This window comes from Balaenoptera physalus, assembly GCF_965194825.1.
Source record: "Balaenoptera physalus genome assembly, chromosome: 3".
In the NCBI taxonomy this organism is placed as follows: Eukaryota; Metazoa; Chordata; class Mammalia; order Artiodactyla; family Balaenopteridae; genus Balaenoptera; species Balaenoptera physalus.
In genome coordinates this window covers 140,195,436-140,221,342 of record NC_138890.1, presented here as the reverse complement: position 1 = coordinate 140,221,342, position 25,907 = coordinate 140,195,436, and the positions used below count along the sequence as shown (strand labels likewise).

General features: G+C 36.4%; 1 protein-coding gene across 5 annotated transcripts in view; it reads left to right on the top strand.

Moving 5' to 3' along the window:
* Nucleotides 1-25,907, top strand: part of MRPS30 (mitochondrial ribosomal protein S30) — a 146,100-nt gene that overhangs the window by 76,281 nt on the left and 43,912 nt on the right. The window contains exon 10 of one of the 5 annotated variants that reach the window (XR_014261961.1): nt 25,615-25,791. The exons of 3 other annotated variants lie outside the window; for them this stretch is intronic. The gene's annotated coding sequence lies outside the window, so the exon portion shown is untranslated. Of the gene's footprint in view, nt 1-7,510; nt 16,628-25,614; nt 25,792-25,907 lie in introns of those variants that run through there. One more of the 5 variants, XM_082455908.1, reaches the window with a different exon arrangement.

Sequence of the window (25,907 nt, the reverse complement as noted above, 5' to 3'; positions counted from 1 at the left end):
TATTATTTTATTAGTACAAAAAATATGAACAAACCTGATTCACTGTGTAGTGTCTATCTGGAAACTTCAACAAGCTAAAGAAATAATTTTTCTTTTTTTAAGTAAATTTTTGAAGTATAATACACATAAAAGGGCCTATGTCATAAATGTAAAGCTCAATGAATTTTCTTATAGTGTATATACAAGTGTAAAAACTGCTTCAGTAAAGAAATAGACCATTTCCAATAATCCAGGAGCCCCTCTCTTGCCCTCCTTGGTCACCCCTCACCCCATACACAATACAACTACTACTATCCTGACTTTTACCACCAAAGATTACTTTCGCCTATTTTTGAATTTATGGAAATGGAACGATAAAGCATGAAAATTGTATTTGACTTTTTGTTTGTTCAATATTATATTTGTGAGGTCCATCCATGCTATTGTGTGTCGTTGTAGATCATTATCATTGCTGCAAGATATTTCGTTTTTTATTTACTTATTCGACTACTAATGGAACTATGGATTGAGAAATGTCATTAAAGCATATTTCCTCCTTTACTCTTCCATCTTATGTTAAATCTTTTTAGCTGCAGGAGAAGGTCTTGGGAGTTGGAAGGACTTCTTAAAAGAATTTGCCAGCAAATACACTAGTATAAGTTAATCTCCATCTTTGTTCAAATTTAGCTTTATATAAGTTGTCTTATTTACTAAATTCCTAAAATTTTAAACATTCCCAAAGCACTTCAGAGACAGAAGAGTTTCTTATTACCTATTCCATTCAGAGACCTCAAAGGCCTTTGTAAATTTACATGTGATCCAAAGTTTCCCACATACAACCAATATGGATGTAAAGATCTCTAGTAATCCTGCCAGCTACTTTGAGGCTAAAACTTGGACTAACAGTATAAACCCTGTCACAAAAACTCTTGTTCTAAGAAAGCTCTTTAAGACAGTGTTCCACATTCTTTACATGTACTATAGCCATTTTCACAGAGTCAATGCTCAAATTTTGAAGATCTAAATTGAATTTGGTTATTTCAACAAATGAAAATGGAAGCTATTATATAAAATTCATTAAGTCAATCAATGCCTAAAACATTTCCAGTCCTGTAGAAAATAAACAATTATATCCAGCATACAAATGTCCCTTTTCCTATTGTTCTAAAACCAGTACGTCTTAATTTCTTTAATATAGTGGACCTTCTCAGGATAGTTCTTTTTTTTTTTTAATTGGTTTATCTTTATATTATGTTGAGTTCTAAGTGGTCTTTTTGTATTTTGCATGTAAGTCCTTTTTCTCAAATATATGTTTCAAGTATTTTCTCTCAAGTCCCTGGATTGTCCCTTCATTTTCTTGATGGCATCTTTCAAAAAGCAAACTGAGGGCAAAACAGTTGATTTGACTTACTTAAAATTACCTGGCTTATAAATGTTATGTCTGAAATTTGAACTCAAGTCTTCATTTTCCAAATCCTAGCTCTTAGCCATTGTGCTATGTTGCTAAAGAGTATTGAAATAATTCATTTATTTAGATTGAAATATTTTAATGAATGGCTACAATTTTTTTATGAATTTTAAATGTGTTTTATTTCTGTATATATGAATTGGATCTCTAAGTATTAAAGTTTAAAATTAAAATATTGATATACATTTGATAAAAACAATATAAATGCATTACTCATTTGAATAACTTTTAAACAAATGTATTGGAAATGCTTTCTTTTTTTGTTTGTTTGTTTGTTTTAACTTATTTTATATTGGAGTATAGCCGATTAACAATGTTGTGATAGTTTCAGGTGCACAGCAAAGCGACTCAGCCGTACATATCCATGTATCCTTTGTCCCCCAGACTCCCCTCCCATCCAGGCTGCCACATAACATTGAGCAGAGCTCCCTGTGCTGTACAGTGGGTCCTTGTTGGATATCCTTTTTATATATAGCAGTGTGTACATGTCAATCTCCAACTCCCTAACTACCCCTTCCCTCCACCCTTCTCCCCCTGGTAACCATAAGATCATTCTCTAAGTCTGTGAGTCCGTTTCTGTTTTGTAAATACATTCATTTGTATAATTTCTTTTTATATTCCGCATATAAGTGATATCATACGATATTTATCTTTCTCTGTCTGACTTACTTCACTCAGTATGACAATCTCTAGGTCCATTCATGTTGCTGCAGATGGCATTATTTCTCAGAATAGTTCTTGATGAACAATTTTTTTCCATATGATTTTGGTGGACCTACCCAGGAGTCTATGAGGTTTCTGTGGACATTATATTAAGAAACTCTCTTCTAAATATTTGACATCAAACATTTGTTGTGTGGCTACATGCCAAGCAATGTGCTATTTGTCACTCTGTAGCATGCATTTTCCGTGGGGTAATATCACCCTCAAGGGGATAAAAATTTGTTCTTGAGAGGTGAAAATAATCTTACTACATTTTATGTGCAACATGTAGCTATAGATACAGTACTACATTAACTGATTTACAATATATCTGTGGTATTAAAATTTCTTGGGGTAGAAACAAATAGAAAAAGAAAAAGGTATAAAATATCTCCTTAAGGGGGCAATGGAATTGCATTGGAAATGGGAAGGGCTGAGGGAGAAATACTGGGTAAGAGAGGTTTGACTTTAAGCCTTTTAAGTATACATTGTAACTCACCCTAGTTTCAATTAAACATCTCCTTTTAAATATCTCTGAATATATGTTATTTTAATCAAGCCAAAATGTGTTGGTAAGAATATTCAATTCTGGGAGGCATAACTATGGGTGTTTCCCACAGTAAGCAATAAAATAAGTCATTTGTTCTTCAAAGCTAAATTTTAGTAATTTTTTCATGTATTTAAAAAATCTCTGAAGATAGTTTTACATACTTTATTGGTTCTGACACACTATAGATGTAATTACTTCTAATTTCTTTAATGATATATCTTGGAAAGTTACAAATTATATATAATCTTTTAGTTTTGTACTTAGTGATATGATTTGGGAAGAAATGATTATTCTCTGAAATAAGAAATATCATCATTTAATGTAATTTTGAGTAAATTTATACTTTTAAAGCTTATAGAAGACTGAAATCTTGGGACCCAGTTTTAAAACAATCAGTAAATTATCTTATAGAAAGAATGAACTAATTGTTTTGTTCCTACAGAACATTCCTGGTGGGTGATTATTTTCTAGGTATAAATAGTATGTAATTTACTACCCAGTGGCATATTTCCTTGGGTGTTTTCTTGTCTTTTATGTTATTCACTTACTCCTTCAATACAATTACAGTGAGTTTCACCATCTACTAAGAGGTAAAAATCAAATACCTAGAAAAACACAATGACTAACCTTGGCATTTTAAAAATGAATTTTAGACATCATCCAGAAAAATATATCAGCTCTCTCTTATTAATCTGATGCAGGAAATCGCCCTATCAAACAATAATTTTAGCAAAAAAAGCAAAAACAAAACAAACAAAGCAAAACCCACCAAAGCAACAAAAACAAAACAAAACAAAAAAATGAAAGCAAACCCTTGTTTGTGTTACTATCAATAGCTTTTTATAATGTGGGTCAACTTTCTCAAAGACTTGTATAATTTTGTTATAGAAGGAGGACCTGCCCCTAAGCAAATGAGACTAAAGATCTTATTAAACTTGGTAGATTGTCTTTGGGCAACTTTGTTAAATATTAAATTTTTTCCATTGGGTTTTAGTTGGAAAGCTAGAAATAACATAGAGAAATTGTAATAATAATTCTTGCTTCAAATTTTTCAGGCTTTTATTATTTGGCTGAGTGTTATGGGCTGATTTATGCCCTGCCCCTAATTCAGATTTTGAAATTCTAACCCCAGTACCTTAGAATGTGACAGCATTTGGAAACAGAGTTTTTATGGTGGTAATTAAGTTAAAGGGAGGTCAGCAGGATGGGCTCTAATCCAATAAGACAAAGTGCTTTTAGAAGAAGAGGAAATTTGGACATAGATGCATACAGAGGAAAAATGATGTGGAAATACAGAGAAAAGATGGCCATCTACAGGTCAAGGAGAGAGGCCTGAGAAGGAAACAACCCTGATGACCTGTGGATCTCAGACTTGCAGCCTCCAGAAGTGGAGAAAATAAATGTCTGGTATTTAAGCTCTCCAGTCTGTGGTACTTTGCTATGACAGCCCTAGAAAACTAATATGCCGGGTTGACATTTGTAAAAAGTTCTTTACAATTTTTTGATATAATACACAGTTGACCCTTGATCAACCTGGTTAGGGACACCGATCCTCCATGCAGTGGAAAATGCATGTATAGCTTATAGTCGACCCTCCATATGCATGGTTCCTCCATGTCCATAGATTCAACAACTGTGGATTGTGCAGTACTGTAGGACATAATTAGCAAAAAATATCTGCATATAAGTGGACCCGTGCAGTTCAAGCCCTTGTTTTTCAAGGATCAACTGTATTATTTTCTGTGTTATTTTCTATCCATTTCCATCTCTTTGTTATATAGTTGTCTCTTAGCTAGAATGGTTGGGTAGCTATAGGTAGAATTCTGTGGGATAAAGGAGGTTTCCTTTAAGAGAGAACTAAGACTATAGAGTTAGGAAGATACAGGTTTCTTTCTACCTGCATCTTAAATTCTGCCATCTACTTAGTCATTTCTTTCACTTTGAAAAGGCTAATTATACTTCCTTCTGCTTCATAATTATACTTGCTGCCACAATGAGGATAGAGTGATGGGACTAAATATTCCATAAAACTGAGATGATACATGCAATGCATCTAGCAAAGTGCCTGGATAGAAGAGTGATAATAAATACTGGTTCTCCTTCCATCTTAAAGAAATGCCATACAAAATATAAAATTATCAATAACTTAAATTTGAATAAACATATCATCTAACTAATTATGAAACTAGTAGTGATAAAGCATTTGTTTATTTAAAATTAATTTTGTCCAATAAATACAGGGATTCTTTTCCAGACATTTATTTTTCACATGGAATTTTTATAGAAGCCATCAAATGATATTGTAGACAACATAGAAACAAACACCATGGCTGATTTAATTAGAGGTAATAATTAATTTCAGAAAATGTACTTACTATGAGTGATCTTTGTTGAGATATAGGTTTTCATCCAGCTGCATCTTCAAATTTCTTAGTCATTACTCTTGAAATGTATAGAAATTTGTTCTAGGCAGTTCTGATTACAACTGTCTTTGATCATTGTACAGGTTTTTTTTTTTCCTGTAACAAGGAAATCTTCACTTCTATTTTTTATTTCTATGGCCAAAAGAGAGTATTTTGAGGGCTACTTTGAAACATGTCTCTCCATTTCTACAAAACCAAAGTCTAACATTGTCAAATGTTTTAGAAGTGCCAAAACTTGTTACAGAAGATTTCTTTATTTTTAACCCACGGGTACTCTTTGTTATTGCCGTTCATGGTAACATACTCACTAATGGTGGAATTTGTGTGTATCATAATTTGCAGATTTTATTATTTTGGTCAGATATCTTTCTGATACCCGAAATGCAGTATGATTTAAAAAAATAAATTTCTAGGGACTTCCTTGGTGGCACAGTGGTTGAGAATCCAACTGCCAATGCAGGGGACACGTGTTCGATCCCTGGGCTGGGAAGATCCTGCAGGTGCGGAGCAGCTAAGCCCATGCGCCACAACTACTGAGCCTGCGCTCTAGAGCCTGCGAGCCACAACTACTGAGCCCACACGCTGCAACTACTGAAGCCTGCGCACCTAGAGCCTGTGCTGTGCAACAAGAGAAGCCACCGCAATGAGAAGCCCACGCACCGCAACGAAGAGTAGCCCCCGCTCACCGCAACTAGAGAAAGCCCGCACGCAGCAACGAGGACCCAACACAGCCAAAAATAATAAAATAAAGTAAATAAATAAATAAATAAATTTCTAGTCTTTTCATTCTACATCAGTTCACTTCACTAACCTTCCCATAAATCTGGCAGTATTATCATCCTGTCTGCTTTCCAGTTAAACACACAGAGAGGTTAAGGACTCTCATTCTTATAATCCCTTGTTCAAACCATTGCCATATCCTACTGCTGCTTTTTTGTATCATCTATTGAGTGAGTTCTTTCTGCTCTAACCACTTTAAAAGCTCTGTGCAAATAATGAATTCGAGGCTGGACAGCAGCAACATTCTTTACAGGGACTTTCAGTGTTCAGTCATCCCATCTACATTAATCCAATTTTCAAGAATGGTTAGAGAGGCACATCAATGCTGATTGATGACATGAAACACAGTCACAAGCTGCAGAGATGCAAGAGAATTTCTACTGATGAAAATAATCATCTTCATAATGTGATATTCCTTTAATAAATATTTGATGAGTACCTACTATGTGCCAGGTACTATTCTAAGTTATATGTATTTTACTACCTCAAACTTCATAATCATGGAATCAGAAGTGAAGGTAAACATCACTTTATAGTATAAAACTGTATACTGTGCAGAGACATTTATAAACCTTAATATAGATGGAAGTTAGTGTATTTAAATGAGATTAAGGGAAAGAATAGGAAAGGTAATTCTGGTATGGCAAAAACTTACCGCTATCTGTCCAGTTAGAGGAAATCAGTTGGTGATGGGTATGTTACACAATCACAGACTGTTATAATGGAATCTACAGAAGTGACACAGAAACTTCAGCAATCTGTTCATCTTCTGGAAGTCTATTCCACATGAGCAGAACAACTGACGAAGTCTTGCCTGGTCTTATTGATATTTTCATGCCCTGGAGGGTAAAGGAAGTGATTATACGAACTATCATTTCTGGCCCAATTTTGATCAGCAAGGAGAATTTAGTTCATAAAAGGCCAGTAACAAGAGACTGGAAAAACTGGCCATGTCATTTTTAAGAACTTGGAACACCTTGGGAGGGACATTCATTAGATGGGTACTGTAGACTTTAAGAAGAAAGGCTTCAAAAACTTCAGACATGAAAAACTTAGAAGAAAGCTCAGAAAGGTAGCAAAAGGTGCTAATGATATAACTCTGACAATGCAAATCTCAAATTATTTAAATGAGAAAGAAAGTAAGGCTGATAGTGGAAGAAAATGACATAATTATGCAGAGAACTTATATATATTATGTCTACAGATCATAAAAAGACAGGTACAGAAGAGGAAAAGGAAGATGGATAACCAAAAGGAAGAAAAATAATTTTAAATATAGGAATGTAGCGTGGATTGGCAAGAAGAGTGCAGGAAGGTCAACATCCACAATGAGCTGAGGTTTGCAAAATTTGCTACCGACCATTGAGTTTGGCCTCAAATGGAAATGAGTAGGGCTATTTTGGGTGAAAAGTCAAGACTGTTCTGGTTGATATATTTCCCCCCTTGCTCTCTTGCACTTTGCTATTTCTTTCTCTATTAATAAACAAAAAGACATTATCTAATATTAAAACAAATTTCCTTTACTTTCCAGTATTTTCCCTAAGCCTTTCTCAGTCCAATATGTAGGATTCACAGTTTAAAAACCAATTTTCTAATCTACCGATGTAGGAAATGGAAGGGCCCAAGGCAAAGATGTTAAACTGAATGTATTGAGGCCACAAGCTCATAGGCAGAAGATATAAGGAGACCTCAGGATACACATCTTAAATGAAGGGCAAAGGTAGTACTCACAAGAGGGTATTTTCCTGCCTTCTTGAGATATTTCTCTAGCAAATTGTGATAGGATTATTATTATTTTTTAAATTTATTTTATTTATTTATTTATTTTTGGCTGCATTGGGTCTTCGTTGCTGTGCGTGGGCTTTCTCTAGTTGCGGCGAGCAGGGGCTACTCTTTGTTAAGGTGTGCGGGTTTCTCATTGCAGTGGCCTCTCTTGTTGAGGAGCACGGGCTCTAGGTGTGCGGGCTTCAGTAGTTGCAGCTCACAGGCTCTAGAGCTCAGGCTCAGTAGTTGTGGTGCACGGGCTTAGTTGCTCCGCGGCATGTGGGATCTTCCCGGGCCAGGGCTCGAACCCGTGTTCCCTGCATTGGCAGGCGATTCTTAACCACTGCACCACCAGGGAAGCCCCAGGATTATTATTAAAATAGTCAATGAGAGAGAAAACTGGGGGCAGAAATGAGGGATGAGCTTTCTTTGGCTTGACTCTTTTGAAGATGGTCTGGAAATCTCAAACTTTCCAGTGTACTCTCCTGGCATGCAAAACGTCAAAGCCAGCCCTGATCAGATTCCTGAGGGACCCCAGAAACACCAAAGATTAATGGAAGATGTTATGGTGTGAGAAATACAACAAAAAGGGGAATTTAAAATTTATATTGCAATTGGAAGAATAAGGAAAATATGGAATGATTTAAGAAAAGTTGAAATTGTTGACTGTTAGGTAGCTATTAGAATTTTTGTCAAGGAAAATACTTTTCAGGATCATTATAGAAGAAACTAATAATGGAGAAGAGACTAATTAAACCCAAGATCTTTCATAAAACAAATAATCGACTAGGTCAATCTTCTGCTTAAAAAACTTTATGGTTTCTCATTGTACTTAGGGTAATAGTCCCTCTGACTGTTTCCTCCATCAAATCTCCTTTATTCTCCCCTTTTCTCTCCTGACAACACATCATTTAAAAACATTTTTTGTTTTGAGATAATTGTAGGTTCACACACAGGTGTAAGGAATATTACAAGAGGTTTTTGTATACATCGCCTGTTTTCTCCCAATGGTGACATATTGCATAATTATAGTACAGTGCTACAACCAGACACAACAACAGTAAGATCTTACTGTGACTTACAAGTCCTAAGTGAACCGGCTGGCCCCTACTCTCACACCACCACATGACCACAGCAATCTGTTTTCCTCCTGTATCAGTTTTCTGTTGCTGCATAACAAATTATCACACAATTAGTAGCTTAAAACCACACATGAAATATCTTAGTTTTTGTGGGTAAGGCGTCTGAGTACAACTTAGCTGGGCCCTTTGCTCAGGGTCCCACAGGGCTGCAATCAGGGTGTCAGCCATGTTGCATTCTCATCTGGAGGCTTGTCTGGGGAAGAATCCGCTTCCAACTTCCCTTGGGTCAGTGGCAGAATTCACCTCCTTGTGCTTATAGGACTGAGTTCCCTGCTTTCTTACTGGCTGTTAGCTGAGAGCCACTCCAACTCCAAGAAGCAGCCATGGTTCCTCTCCATGTGGTCCTCTCACAGCATGATACCTTACATTTTCAAAGCCAGTGAGGGGAGTCTCTCACTCCAGTCTACTGTGATGAAGCTCATACAATGCCACTTAATCATGTGAGAGGCAGCTCAACATCTTTGCCACATAGTGTGAACTAATCAAGGCAGTGATGTGCCTTCTCCTTTGCTATATTCTTTTATTAAATGTGATACCAAGTAGGGCCCTGTGGGGTTCCTGGACACAAAAGCCCTTCTGTGTCCCCCTTTTCTTTGATTAGAGGAAATAGGCTTCATTCGGCCTCCATGACTTTCCCTGAGTTCCAACAGCAGATACAAGCAGTTGTTAATTAGGGAAGGGAGGGGATATGAGACAAGGGAGAAACAGTCATGGGAAACAATAGTGGAGCCTTGGGGCAAGGTCCTAGTTCCCCATCAAGGGATACACACAACATCTTTGAAACCCCCATCAGGCAGGAGAAGTTAATGGTAATGACGGTACGCTGCCCAGAAGCACGTCGTAGACCCCAGATGGGTTGAAACCTGAAGGTGGATGATGCTGACTCCTACTTACCTCACCACCAACCAATCAGAAGAGTGTCCACGAGCTGGTCACGCCTTCTTTGAACTATTACTATAAAACTTCTCACTACCCTCTCCAAGCTGGGACACACAGTTTCTAGGGCATTAACCTGCTGTGGCCCCCTTTACCTGGCAAAGCAATAAAGCTATCCTTTTCTACTTCACCCAAAACTCTGTCTCCGAGATTTAATTCAGTGTCAGGGTACAGAGGCTGGATTTGGCTTCAAAGGGAGGGAACTTTACTGGTGTAATACCAGGGTGCTGAGATTTGGGAAGCCATCTTAGAATTCTGCGTACCAGACCTCCAAATGTTCCCATCACTCACTCTGCTCCAGCCCCTTGGACATACCTTCCTTCTACTTCTTTCTGTCTCTTCATAAAGGTAACTGTAGTAGAGAGGCCTTCCTTCATGACCATCTTATTTAAAATAGCATTTCCATTTATATCCCCTATATTCCTGCCTCCATCATCTTGCTTTATCTAGTTCCATAGCACTTTACACTGTCTGGCTTAGTATATACTTGTTTGTTTACTGTCTGTTTACCTTCACTAAAATGAAAATTTCATGAGGCAGGGATTTGATCTCTTTTGTTTTCTATCTCTAGCACTTAGAATGGTGCCTGGTATAAAATTGGTCCACAAATATTTGTTGAATGAACAAACAAATACTTTATTTAGTGAATATGGACAATATGGTTACATAATAGAAATAATTCAGTGCCTGGATTTTTAAAATGAAATAATTTTGTTTGAAGGAACATAGTGGTTAAGCTCTCAAGCTTGGGATAATACTGCTTGTGTTCAAATCCTGTTCTCTGACTTAATGTGTCTTTGTGCAGATAATTTTACCTCTTTATGCCTCAATTTTCTCAGCTATGTAATGGCTAAAATAATAGTATTTCTTCTTTGGGTTTATAAGGAATTCTGGAATAAGACATGGAAAATATTTATTAAACCATCTTATAAACAGGAAATTCTCTACAATATCAACAAATGTAATTGCCAGTGGTAGTTTATTCAGACACAGTGCATTAGATGATTGCCAACTCATCTCTATTTCATATTTTTGTGGGCATGTCTGTTTCAATGAATTCTTCCTGCATAATAAATTACCTCAAAACTCAGTGGATAAAAATAACTATTTTTTAAAATTTATTTATTTTATTTTATTTATTTTTGGCCACATTAGGTCTTCGTTGCTGTGCGTGGGTTTTTGCTAGTTGTGGTGAGCGGGGGCTACTCTTCGTCATGATGCGTGGGCTTCTCATTGCAGGGGCTTCTCTTGTTGCAGAGCACGGGCTCTAGGCACGCAGGCTTCAGTAGTTGTGGCACATGGGCTCAGTAGTTGTGGCTCGCGGGCTCTAGAGCACAGTCTCATTAGTCGTGGCGCACTGGCTTAGTTGCTCCGCGGCATGTGGGATCTTCCCAGACCAGGGCTCGAACCTGTGTCCCCTGCATTGACAGGCAGATTCTTAACCACTGCACCACCAGGGAAGCCCCTAACTATTTCATTACTTCTTATTCTGTGGATCAGAAATTCAGGCAGGGTTCAGTGGGGATGGCTCCTCTGCTTCACATGGTATTAGCTAGGGCAACTCCACTGGAGTTAATGGTTTATAATGGCCTCTATCGTTTGTCCAGAGCCTCATCCTGGGTGGCGTTATCTGAGATGGCTGAACCTCTCTCTTTTCATGGAGTCTCCAGACTCAGTTACATGTATTGTCATTTTTCCTTGTGTGACCTCTCTGTCTACATGAAGTTTCATCCACCAAGGCTTCTCTCTCCCGTCAGGTTATCCAAGTTTACCACGCAGCTGGCTTCTCAGACAGTGGAAAGGAGAAGCTGATGGCCCTCTTGATGCTGAGTCACAGAGCTGGCCCTGAATCAATTCCACTGTCCTCTGTTGGTCAGATCTACTCACAGACCAGTCAAGATTTGACAGGAAGGAAATAGACTCCAGCTCTTAATGGAACAAGTGACAGGAGTGTACGGAGATGGAAGGAATTGTTGGCAGCCATTTAGCAGACGATCTAGCACGAAAACCTAAGAAAATGTTTATTTCTGAAAACTTATAGCAGAGTTTAGAATGTGGATAAAGTAGTGAATATTATATTTTTCAAGCTACTTCCTTGTATCTATCCTAAAATGGAATGAGATCAACAAACTAACACACACACACATACACACACACACAGACACACCCATATTTAACAACAAGAAGTATTGAGAGTTTGACACATTAGATTGAAGAAAAATAAGTTAAGTCTAGACCACTCAGTGAAGCAATAATTTAAGAGAAAGACAGCCAGTGCAAAATGTTAAAGGGTGCCAAGGAGACAAGCAAATTATAAGAGCTAAAACTCATGGTTGAGAGCAATTTGATGATACCTTACAAAATGAATCTGAGTGTTTAGACTATGAGGAAAATATCTACATATTGGAAATAGGAATGTTACTTTAAAAACAAATTGGCTGTCCTATATTTAATTTACATAAAAATTAGATTTCTCAGTACTTGTTTTTCTAGCCCTGATGCAGAAATAAAAATAATATATATCCACCTCTTGGTGAGGGAATTAAATTTTTTTCCAGTTATAAAAATCATAAAACTGCAAATTATCTGCAAAAATAAATATTTTTAAAGAGCTAAATCACTAGGGATGCCAAACTAATTCAACCTGGAATTATAACACCGTTGTATGTGGTCTGTAAGGGCAGATACAAATTAAAAATAAGAGGCTTAATACTCCCTGTTGAAAATAAGGAAAGAGACCCTCCTCTCTTTTCTTAGAGCATTTCCTTTAGAAAACTTCAAAGTTCTATCTCTGTCTCTTTGAAATATACATAAACTCTTTAAAAACTAAATAAGCCTCTTGCACTTTATGACTCAGGAATGTCTTTCTCAAGGGCCTAGGAGTCATTTCTTTAAAATGCAATCCAGGAAGATGGTGGCCCCATCTCCTAGTGTCCGTGGAAGGGTGGGAGCCTTACTTCGGTGGGTTCCTTATCACCTGTCAAAAAGATGAGTTTATTTTTCCTTTGGCTAAAGCCAATTAGCTAACACAGGCAGTCACTCCAATTATCAGATGAGTTTAGGATGAACGTGTGACAAATGGTTCTGTCAAGTCCTCTTACTCGAGGACTATTTACTGTTTATCTTGAGAACACGTGTGTAACGAGTTGTATCTGCTTGGTTATACACGAGGGTGAGATTTCTTTCTGTCTTGCAATCTCTGAGCAGCTTGCGGGCCTAATACTTATTCACTAATGAAGTTTTCTTTTTCTTCTACCTTTGCGGACAGATTTTCTGGGTTGAGAGGAGATTTGGGTTTTAATTATATTTCTGTAACAAGGTACAGTTCATGAAAAACACAAATTGATTGTAAAAGGAAAACAATGTACTAGAATAGTTTTAAGTTAGTTTCGACGACTGAGAAATGTGATAGACTTGATCCCATGGCAACTAAAACCGTGGAGAAGAGAGGCAGCAATGGAGAACGGAACAGCCTGGACCCAGGGACTCCACGATTCCACTCTTGGTTTCACCGTTTTGGTATTTGTATTTAATCTTATGAGGAATCATTTTTCTCATTCGTAAAATGAGGTTAAATTAGACTGGTGGCCTGTTGGCAATATCCATCTTTATATGTGTTTTATTTATTATACATTTTGCTTAGGTTATTTTCAAAATAGAGAGACTACACATAAAAATTGAACTTCTGGATAAAAAGAAGAAGGAAAAGGAGAAGGGGAGGAAGAAGAAGAAGAAGAAGGAGAGAAAAAAGGATGGTTTTGCTATACTGGGCTCATAATAATGTTAGCTGGAGCTGAGAAGTGACTGACTCCTTGATCTGGACACATGCTCTTGAGTGGCCCACAGTCTTCATCATTCCCTGTTGCATATTAGTTGGTTTGTTCATCTACTTATATTTCCTGTATACATGTATGCAAGGTATAGGTCACTGAACAAACCACTTAAAGTAGATGTGCATGATAAGAGCAAGAAGGGAAGGACTATCTGAATGGTACTTTTCTACTCTCTTTTAGTAGAAAAGTAACACTCACATGTGTATGTACATGGGCAAGGCAAACAATGGAAGGTTTCCAAGCTGCGCTCCAGTAGGGGATCAATCCTTTGTATCTTGACAGGCAGTTATTGGTGATGTAATCCAAGCATGTCATTACCACCTGTGCCTTAACTGGCCAGAGTAGTTTCAACATAGAGCAAAACACACAGAACAAACAAAAGTTGATGACTGATTCAAAATCTTACTAACGGTGAATTCTAAAATGCCACCAAAGCTCTTTGGTAAAGTGTATCATTATTGATTAGATGCCAATTTTTAATCTTGGTTATATGTACATTTTAAATATAGATTTGAAACTGCTATTCCCTTTAAACGTCTATTCACTTTTTTTTTTTAAACAGAATTGCTCTTTCTCTTTTCCGTCAAACCTAAAGGTACCTAGTTCCTAAGATAGGCAAATGATCACTACATCAAGACATGTTATTTCTTCTTCAGCCTTCTAATGGGCATTAGTTTTATATCTAGTTTACCAAACTGTGGCAAATTTGTGGGCTTTCACTTTGTAACATGAATGAACATCTGATGAGGCATGTATGGTATGGTATATAAACTATCTATGGTATATGGTATAGTATATAAACTAATGTATGGTATAGTATATAAACTATAAATATATCATGATTTTTAAAAATCAGAAAATAGCCATATTTCAATGAAAAAAATCTTAGAATATCTACTTGACTTAAAGTACTATTGAACAATGCCATAATTAGTTTCCAAATGATTTACAATTAGCTTTTCTTCCAAAGAATAATAAATAAATAATAAATGAAGCTTAAAAATAAGCTTCTCTTTTTTTTAGAAAGTTTCCTCATCAAAGAAATCAATATTGTTAATAATAGGAAATGTCACAAATGTCCAGGTCTGCTAAAAATAAATCTGTCTAAAGGGAAAAAAACTCAAAGAAAGGTAAAATAATCTCTTTTATTTTTAGCTTGTAATGTGTTTTGGAGGACTAATTGCTTATATACTGAATATCCTGTCCAGGCAAATTAAAATGGAAGTGAAATTATCATGCTTGGAATTTGCCCGCGTCACACATTCAACCATCCAGATTTCAAACACAATGACCTCAGCAATTCTCTTGCTAAATCCATCACCCTCACATTCTTTATACGTATTCCATTTCCGGTCTTTCACCCTGAATAGCTGGCTGAAAATCGTGTTTAGCCTTGAAGTATTGGCAGCCATCCAGCTAATCTTCAAAACCGCATAATGAAATGAAAGGGGTGGAGACCGAGCATACAGCGTGCCAGCCTTAAGCGCATTCCTTGTCATTGGTCCTCATTCCATGACTATTAAATTATAATTTTAAATGATTTAATTTTTAAATTATTTTTCATAGCCTGAAGCAATTTATGTGGGTGATATTAGGACCTCAGGGAATTAGCTTCTCCTTTAAATAAATATTAAGTAGTCAAAAAGTTTAGAACACATCAACTTGTTATATGTTAGTCTCAATCCAACAAACAGTGGTATATAGGGTGATGTTTAAAATTTTTAGATCGAAGAATGCGATTGATTGTTTATGGAATTCAAGTCAGACCTTTACATATGGTATGGAAATGCCTAAAATCTTCTTTCAGTTCCGGAACTATCCAATAGAGGTTAAAAATAAAACCATGTGTAGGTATTTAAAATGTATTCTAATTTACAAGATTGGAAATTTCTCTTTGCTTCATTGACTTATGACTTCTTTGATTTGAAAAATAACCACAACTTAGAGAATAGGAAAATAGCAGATACGGACACATTGCTAGAAGATAGCTACTTCACTACAATTTTTTATGACAGTTCAGACTCAGGATTTTATGGCTCACTAAAATTGAGTTCAAAGCCTACAGTATGCATTTTAGCAACACACAATTCTTCACCACCTACTGAGAAAGTTTTAGTGTTTAAAGACTTAACAGCTGGGAATATAGGATCATATTTGGTTACATAGTTCTATGGACAATAAAAATTAATTATTAATAATCATTGAATAACATCCTGATTGATTTTTTATTTTCAATTTTTAATTTACATCTTTACTTGCAAAACTCAGAGACCCATGGCCTGGGATTTTCTGTAGAAAGATCTGACAAAGGTAACAGCCTTAGCTTTATCGCTCTTGAGACTTGTGTCAACACCAGTGAAAAATTAGTTGTTTCTTGCCATGAAATAATGCTGCTACTTAAATTTGTATTTACTTGAAGAATTGAGAAAGTAGGTTGGAAATTAAAGAAACCAACAGAAATGATTAAATCTAGAGAATATTTTACATTTCAAAAACAAATAATATGCTTCCTTCAGGCAAACAGTTTCCAAATTTCATGGAATCCTCATTACGGCCCTCCCTTTTGCTGCATCTCAGGCCACTTGTTTTTTTTTATTGGAGTAAAATTGCTTTACAATGTTGTGTTAGTTTCTGCTGTACAATGGAGTGAATCAGCTATAGGTATACTTATATCCCCTCCTTCTTGGGCCTCCCTCCCTCCCTTACCCCCCCGTCTAGGTCATCACAGAGCAGCAAGCTGAGCTCCCTGTGCTATATACAGCAGGTTCCCACTTTTGGAGTGGTGTACTTAATTGACCTTATTCTGTTTATGCTGTTACTTCACAATGGTGTTATTCTGGTGATTCCAGATTTTCTTAGAACTATTATTGTAGTCTTCATGGATTTCAAGGACTATAATGCTTTAACAGGACAATAATTTTATAAGTTCCACAGTTGTTGGATAACACCAGTTTTCAACAATTTCCCAGGCATGCACAGTGGTTTATTTTTACTGAAGAACAAACTGATGTACAGCTAACTGTAAAATATTGGAAATAGCGATTCCCAAAGTACATCAGAGAAGGTTAAAAGGTCACAGGACTTCTTACAAAGTTAACATTTGAATTATTTTTCAGTTTAACAAGCTGAATAAAGGGTACTCTAGATTCTTCAGATAAACTAAAACAACTAAAAATACAAAAACTTTTTCTTCAGTCAAATCAAGACAAGTTAACTTAGAGTGGACTGGTGTGCAGGGCCACAGAAATCACTGTATGACTGAAAAGGGAACTCAACAATCACTGAACATTTGAACAAAATTATGGCCCTATTCTTCAGAAATAACTAAAGAAAAAAACTTTTAAGGGTTGTTACTTCTTTCTAAGTGAAAGTGAAACGCACTATTAGGAAAAAGAAATCCGTAGAGTCTACATTAATGAATTTATAACCTGTTTGGCACTTAGAGGGGTGCCTGGATATAGTGCTCAATAAAGGTCAGCATCCTCATCGTCATCTTCAGTCCTTGTTGCAAGTGGTCGGTAGCTGATAACAAGCAAGACATAGATTGCTTGTTATCAAGATTCCTGCTTCAAAGGTCGTTGACCATACTTCTCTTCAGGGAGTAAGGAATGGGTGTTGGGGTCAGAAAGCCTTCCTTAATTTGAACTATGTTTCTGCTACTTATTAGCAATGGAAACTTGGGCTTTTTTTTAAGTTTGGTGAATCAATTTCTGTTCTATAAAATAAGGCCAATAATTGCTACCTCACACGTTGGGCTAACAATGTAGTCTCTGACACATAGTAGGTGCTTCTTTCATATGTGCTAGTGTTCCCTCTTCTCTTTGAAACAAGTATTCAGTTGAAATGTTTTTCTGTGCACACCCTATGTAAGAGGAGAGTTCTAGTAGTACCACATATCCATTCTCCACTTTGTCCTTAGAACAGAACCTCTGAATGTTCACTGGTCACATTGCTTTCCCGGATATGCTTCATTTCCCAGATATCTTTGCAGCTAAGCATGGCCATTTGAGTTCTGACAGATATGAAAGTGAAAATAGAAGGTTCAACTTCCTGAAAGTGTGCTAAATAGGTAGACTGGCCCACTCCTTCCCTTTCCTAATTTTTGCTGACTGGAATGTAAAAGTAATAACTGGAGCAACAGCAGCCATTTTGAGTCATGCAGAAGAGGGTCACACCCTAGGAATGGATCATTAGAAGCTAGGAAAAATGTGTGTGTCTCTAATGAAATATTGTTCTAATTAAGGTATGTCGTCTGACTCCAGAGCCTTAGACTGTCAAATTCCAGGATAAAAATTTTATGCATTTTAGTCACTGTTAATTTCAGTTTTCTATCACAAGTAGCAAAAGCTAATCCTAACTAACACTATCCCAAAATATATTTGGGAGTACAAGCAGAATTGACATATTATTCATGTATTCTTATGGTTTATTATTTTTGATAGCACTTTTGTTAGGGTTATCTTTTTATGCAAGTTTCTCAGAAATACTTGAATTATATTTATAACATAGAAAAAAATTCTGTATGAGCCAGAGAAGTTGGTATGGCATAGGGCTACAAATAATAACATTTAAAGACAGGGATCTACTCCCTTTGACTAAGCTTTGGGTTCCATACAATCCACACAGTGGGACTGAAAAAAGTGATTGGTGTCTGATCATCTGTTCTGGTTACTATCGCTATACTACAGAACACCCAAAACTTAGTGGCTGAAAACCACCATTTTATTATGTGCAAGAATTCTGGAGTCAAGAATTGGGACAGGATATAGAAAAGTTGCTAGTCTCTATGTTATGGTGTCTGGGCCTCAAATGAGATCAGCTGAAAGCTGGGGTGACTCAAGAGTCAAGGGCTAGAATTATCTGAAGTTCACTCCTTACAAGTATGTCTGCTGTTGTCCTATAAGGACTAGAAGACTAGCATTGCCAATTGGCATAACTTATACGTGGCTTCTCCCTGTGTTTTGTCTTCCTCATGGCATAGTGGCCTCAAGGTACTTATTCATATATCTTACAGAGTGGCACAGGGCTCCAAATACATGTGTTTTCAATCAACGTGATAGAAGCTGCATCATCCTTTACTAACTATCCCCACTTATGCTGGCCTGTAGTTGAGGAAGCAGTTCCATGCCTGCTGAGATATAAGAGGAGGAGACATAGACTCTACCTCTTGTTGGAAGGAATGTCAAAGAACTTGGAGGAAGGAATGATTTAAAATAGCCACACCTTTGTGTACTGAAGGAGAAGTAAGTAGCTCCGAGGTTTGTCATGGCTAGGCCTGGTACGGCCCAATGATACAGTAAGGAATAGAGCAAGGACTTAATGTGACTTGTATTAGTAGGCAAATTCTTGAATGTTGCTGTGGTCCTTCCACCCCAACTAATAGATAAAACACAGGGAACCCAGAGATGTGAGTAATTCTGACCTAGTAGGATGATTCTCCTACACAGGTTGCACTGACCTCTGAAATTTGAATGAACTTTATGAGGAACTAACATCTAGGTAACTAGCAACAGTGAAGCATTGGGGAGCTGCTTCCACTCACTTTTATCATTATCTGGTTGATTTCTTTGCATTGCTTAGGTCTGTGTCAAACCAAACACAGCAACCCTGTGTTTGAGTTTCTATTCTCACCAGTCTTCATACTTCGTGGTCTAGTGTCTTAACCTGGTTTGGATGAACAAGAACCTTTTATACTTGGAGATATTAAAACTTGATAGTGGTGACATTATTAATATTTCAAGTTCAATAACTTTTCTAATTATAACCAGACAGAAATAAACATCAAGGTATTCTTGCTTATTGGGTGACAAATAATTTCTCGTACCAAGAATTTGTAAACTCAGAGACTAATATCTGAAAAAAAAATTTAGTTTCACTGTTAAAATTCTGTGTCTCAATTTGCTTGTCATGCAACAAATGAAAATTCTACCTAACTTGGGGAAGTTTGGTGGGAATTAAAAATATGGGCGTGAACAGCTCCTGGCACAGAGCAGGCACTTAGCAAATGCTGGCTTCCTCTTCCCCATGTGGCCTCCTGTAGACTCTGTCACACTCCAGGGCAGTGTCTCATTTCCTAAAGTGAGTCTGCAACTTGGAAATTCAATTTCTGATTCACTGAAAAGGAAATTACAACAAGACTCAAAATCACCACTGTTTCAAAAGCTCTACCTTTCTAAAAATTAACAAAAGAGCTGATACTTATATTTCTAAGTCATCTTTTATGATCAAAAAATATGCTATTCCAGAGTACTATCATTTCAGTGAGAAATAAGGAGGTTATGGCTTAGAGAGTTTCAAACTTGAAAAAAACAAATTTACATTTCTTACAGTAATTTTAATAATTAAGTTGTCATTCGTAGCCATAATTGTAGGCTTATAAATCTAACCGTCTCTGAGCCTAAGGAGTTGGCTGTTTACAACTAGCTTTTGCCCACGAACATTGGCCTTATTTCTCTGCTCACATAAATTAGTCGCTAGTGCTTCACACATTTTATCATCATTATCATACAGCTTTATAACAGAGCACAACGGGGCTCCAGTGGAGCAGCTGTGTGTGTGGCTTGTGTATTCCCTAGTCTAGAACAGTCACAGCCTGTAATGGATGGGATAATAGAAAGTGATCCCAACCCAGTGGATTTCATTATACACTGTCTGCCTTATGCAAACCTGTGCTTTGGGAAACATCAATTTTATTTATTTATTTTTAACATCTTTATTGGAGTATAATTGCTTTACAACGGTGTGTTAGTTTCTGTTTTATAACAAAGTGAATCAGTTATACATATACATATATCACCATATCTCCTCCCTCTTGCATCTCCCTCCCACCCTCCCCATCCCACCCCTCTAGGTGGTCACAAAGCACCGAGCTGATCTCCCTGTGCTATGCGGCTGCTTCCCACTAGCTATCTATTTTACGTTTGGTAGTGTATAGATCAATTTTAAACTGAGATATGAGAACATTTGGCTACAGCTGTTAAAATACATGAGTGATTTTAAAAATAAAAATATTCATGTTACTAAACAGAAAGTAAGAGGTAGAAAGTTCCAGGATTGGGCCAGCAAAGTAAAGATTTCAGAATGGGCTCTGGCTGTTTCCATCTTCTGTTCTGCCATTCTCAGCATGTTGGTGATGCCTTCTCTAGCTGCACCAGGCACTACAATCTTATAGGGCATTGTCCAAAAACAGAGAGGAAGGAGCGGATCTTCTTTTTGACTTTTGTCAGCAAGATAATTTTCCCAGAATCCCCCTATAGACTTCTTTCATTTCATTGGCCAGAACTTGGTCACATGGCCACACTGACTGCAAAGGGGGCAGGAGATGGAGTGTCTGGCACTTTCACCCTCTGTCATGGGAAGCAGACTCTGCTAGTGAATAAGACTAGAAAAAGAGTGACTGTAGGGTACCTATGGAAGATCTCCTGTCATCCCTGATAACTGGTAATCGCTGTAAAGTTACAACTAAGGTCATGGATATTTTAGAGGAATAGTTAAATAAAAATAAGAAAATAATGATACAAGCGGCTGGCATTTGTTGAGGGCTTACTGTGTGCCAAGTGTGGTGCTAAATGATTTACATTTACCATCTCATTTTACTTTCAAAATCAGCCTATGAGGACAGTATTATTACATCCTCTCTATAAAGGAGGAAACTAAGATTTAGAGAGATAAAGTAACTTTCCCCAGGACATGCAGCTGTTGAGAGTGGGGTCAGTATTTGAAGGCAGCTACCCTGACCCTAGAGTTTATGTTCCTTATCAAATTCAAAATATAATTCTTGAGTCCCTACTACATTTTAATCAGTGTCTTACTACACCAAGAGTCTTAGCAACACGCAAGGCAATATGTTTCTCTTTTTCATTGGAATCATAGTCTTAAGGGGTGAACGCTAAGGTGATTATACATGTGCATATTCTCAAAGGGGATTAAAGTATTTAGAGATTGCAATAAAGGGATTTAACCTGTTTTAAGATGTGAGAGCAGGCTTCTTTGAATAAGTCATCAGTATTAGTCTGGGTTCTCCAGAGATACAGAAGCAATAGTGTGTGTGTGTGTGTGTGTGTGTGTGTGTGTGTGTGTACAGAGAGAGAGAGAGAGATTTGCTTGCAAGGAATTGCTTGCTCACCTGTGGGAGTTTGCAAGTTTGAAGTCTGCAGGGCAGGCTGGGAGTTCCCACAAGAGCTGATATCACAGTCTCAAATTTGAAGGCTGTTTTGAGGCAGAATTATTTCCTTTTCGGGGGATCTCAGTCTTTTAAGGCCTTCAGCTGATTGGATGAGTCCCACTCACATTATAGAGGGTAATCTGCTTATTTAAAGTTTACTTATTTAAATGTTAGTCACATCTAAAAAATAAATACCTTCAGAGCAACATCTCCGCTGGTGTTTGCCCCAACGACTGAGCACCATAGCTGTGGTAGGTTGACAGAACTAACCATCACATCATCTTTAGTCTCAAACTCCAAGAATGAGTAGAAATTATCCAAGAGCTGGGGAGAGAGAACTCTAAGAATAAAGAACTGGGTGAATAGAGGCATGAGTCAGGATAGAGTTTGGTACATTTAAGGAAATGAAAGAAATTTATAATGGCTGCATCAGATAAACAAGAGTAGTGATGGCTTGAAATGAGACTGGAGATAAGGAAAGGATCTCTATCATGAAAAGCCTTTGAAGTGGACACTTAAAAGTTCTTCAGCACTCACATCTTTGTGTTTTAGTGCATTTTGAGTTTTATTTTTTTAAGGTATAACTCAAAAGCTACAATTTCTAATATCCCTTAAGTTAAGGTGCAGACATGTCACTTATGTTCAGCCAATCACTTATAAAACTTGATTTGATAAGTGAGCCACCTGGGAAAATTGGCTGGGTACTGGACATCCACCTTACTCATGTGAGTGGTTGAAATGGCAACCAGGTTTTGGGGGTGGTGGCAGGTTCCCGGTTGAATTATATGGATTTGAGGGGAATTTATAAGATGAAATCAGAAAGACTGGAAGATTAGGTGAGTGTTGGAGATGAGAATGAGGAAAGGATTAGCTTCTATCCATCTTTCAATGTTATCTATAATCTATTTTTACTAAACTTTATCTATATTCCATCCACAGAATCTCACTTATATATTTATGGTTAATTATTAAAAATAATTTGCTCTTTTATCTAAACTGCTCTCAAGATACCACCATTCTGTTATTTGTTATCTTTCATAAAGCCATATGCAACACAGTCCTTTATAACTTAACGATAGAAAAAAAGCTTACCTATTATTATGCTTTTTTAAAATAAAATGTTTAAGTGATTCACTATACTTAATATTTGGTTTTAATAGCAAGGAACTTCAAAATCAAATTTTGCACTTATGTGCAACAAATTAAATTAGCAACAAATTTATTAATTAGGAAATTAGTAAATTGCCATTAAATTTCTCAGGTCCCTTCATTGTATTATACGCTTTTCGTTGTTTTAAGCAAATGTGTGTAAACATGATTAGTATATTCCAGTGAAATATTTTAGTAAATAGATTTGAAATTATAGCTTTTGAGTGATATGCACAAGTGGTATAATTAGAGTATAATTTAAAGCAATTTGTTCACATTTTTTTGATTTTTTTAATTGAAATTTGTATCAAGATAATTGGAGAGTCATATGCAGTTGTAAGAAATAACACAGATAGATACCCTATACCCTTTACCGCAATGGTAATATCTGCCAAAACTATAATGTAGTATCACAACCTGGGTTTGACATTGAATGCAATCACATATTTTCACAGATTTTCTGTTTTGCTTATATTCACTTGTGTGCATGTATGTGTGTGTGTGTATCTAGTTCTATCACATTTTATCACATGTATAGGTTTGCATATCCATAATCACAGTCAAAATACGTAATAATTCTCATAACTAGGATCCTTCATGTTGCCCTTTTATAACCATACTCACTACCTCCACCTTCTCCCATCCCCAAACCTGGCAACCCACTCATCTCCTTTCATTTTTAAAAATTTGTCATTTCAAAAATATTATATAAATGGAGCCATATAGTATGTTGCCCTTTGGGACTGGCTTATTTCATTCAGCATAATTATCTGGTGATGCACAGGTTGTTGTGTGTAGCAATAGTTTGTTCTTTTTTATTACAGGGTAGTATCCATGGTATGGATGTACCATAGTTTATCCATTCACCCACTGAATAATATCTGAGTTAGTTCTAGTTTTTGGCTATTACAGCTATGTATAGGATTTTGTGTCAATGTAAGTTTTCATTTCTCTGGGATAAATACTCAGGAGTGTAATTGTTGGGAAGTTTGATAGCTTTATACTTTGATTTTTAAGAAAATGCCAATTTTTTTTTCAAGAGTAAATGTACAGTTTTACATACCTACTAGCAAGGTATGAGTTATCTAGTTTTTCCATATCCATGCCAGCCTTTGGTGTTCACACTATTGTTTTTTGAATTTCGAGATAAGTATCCGCTGAGAACTCATAGTAGTTTTAATTTGCATTACTCTGATGAGTAATAATGTAGAACATCTTTTCAAGTGCTTATTTGCCATGTATATATCCTCTTTGGTGAAATGTTTTGGTGAAAATTTGCCAATTTTCTAACAGGATTTTTTTAAACTATTTAGTTTTAAGATATGTATATATAGATATATATATACACTCTGTAGTGTGTATTTTTATCCATTTAACAGCATCTTTTGCAGATAAAATTTTTAATTTAATGAGTTCAAATTTTTCTTTTATGGATCATGCTTTTGGTGTCAAGTCTAAAAATTCTGTCTTATTCTATATGCTAAAGATTTTTTCCAATGTTTTATTTCCTAGAAGTTTTATAATTTTATAATATAAGTCTCTGATTTATTTTGTATAAGGTGTGAGGTTTAGTTCGAGGTTCATAATTTTGCTGATGTAGGGTCAGTTGCTCTGGCACCATTTATTGAAAATGCTAGTCTTCCTCCATTAAATTGCTTTTATGCCTTGGTCAACAGTCAGTTGAGCATATTTGTGTGGGCCTGTCTGACTTCTCTGTACTGTTTCACTGATCTATGTCTCTGTCCCTCAACCAATACCATACTACCTTGATTACTGTAACTAATAGTAAGCCTTAATATTGATTAAGTGATTGCTCCCAATTTATTCTTCTGTGTTAAGGTTGTTTTACCTATTATAAGGTCTGCACCTTTCCAAATAAATTTTAGAATCAGCTTGTTGATGTCCAAAAAGCCTTGCCAGTCCAGGATGCCATTTTTTTCTCCATGGACCTAAGATGCCTCTTCACTGTATTAACTTTTAAATAATTTGGAAGTTCAAATGTAAGATTTTAGAAAAGCTAAATCAGGTGAAAAAACATCTTGCACTGACTAGATAAGTGAATAGTCTACGTACACAGAATGTGTCATAATTTCTTTTTTTGTATTATAAGATAATACATTTGAAATAAAATACTTTCTCTGAAATGAAAAACCTTGGGAAACATTAAGAAGTATACTCTTCATATTGGTGTACAGACAGTTCTGTAGTTTAAAAGGAGTACTGGGCTTTAAGGTCATCAAAATGAGGATGAGTTATTATTTTTGTGGTGAAACTCCAAGGTTCTGGTTAATAGAAAGTTTGAGAACTTTGAGTGTTAGATTAAGTGATTTTTATATAATTAATTAATTAGCGAAGACTATGCCTTAATAAGATATCATATCTCATTTACATTCAACAATTGAAGAGAAATAGAGCAACTTGGGAAGTAAATAAGATAAAGGTTTTAAAATGAAACTTTGTGTTGGATATGATTAATTAGCACCCAATATTTATTTTTTTACCCATTTCTTGGGGACCTTCTTGTTTTGTGTGGCCTGGAAAGCTAAATACTCCATTTCCTTGTCATTAGCTTTCTAGATATAAATCATTTTCTGCCTATTGAATGCACTGTGTGAGATTTAGAAGATAGAAATGAGACAAACATCATCTTCCTTCTACTGCTGTCTGTTTCCTGCTGTAACCAATGGGATGGAGAAATAATTGTTTTGTTTTTGTTTTCTGCAGCAGAATTCCATGTCTAGTCACCGGCTTTGGTATTGAGAAGGAGTTAACAGTGGTGGTGCAGCAGCTTCTCAATCCTGGTTTCTTGATCGTCAATGTGCTACCGAGAAGTGTGGTTCTTGAACCTAAAACTTCCTTTGGCATCCTTCAGGTTCCTAACCCTTCTGGAGTGCGGTTGAGGTAGTAGCTACTCTGGTGGTCTGTTCTTTGGCCTTCTGTGGTACAGGTCTCAATGAGATCCCTTTGCTCCAGCCCTTTAAACATTCTGCAGGTGCCATTTTTCCATATTAAAACTC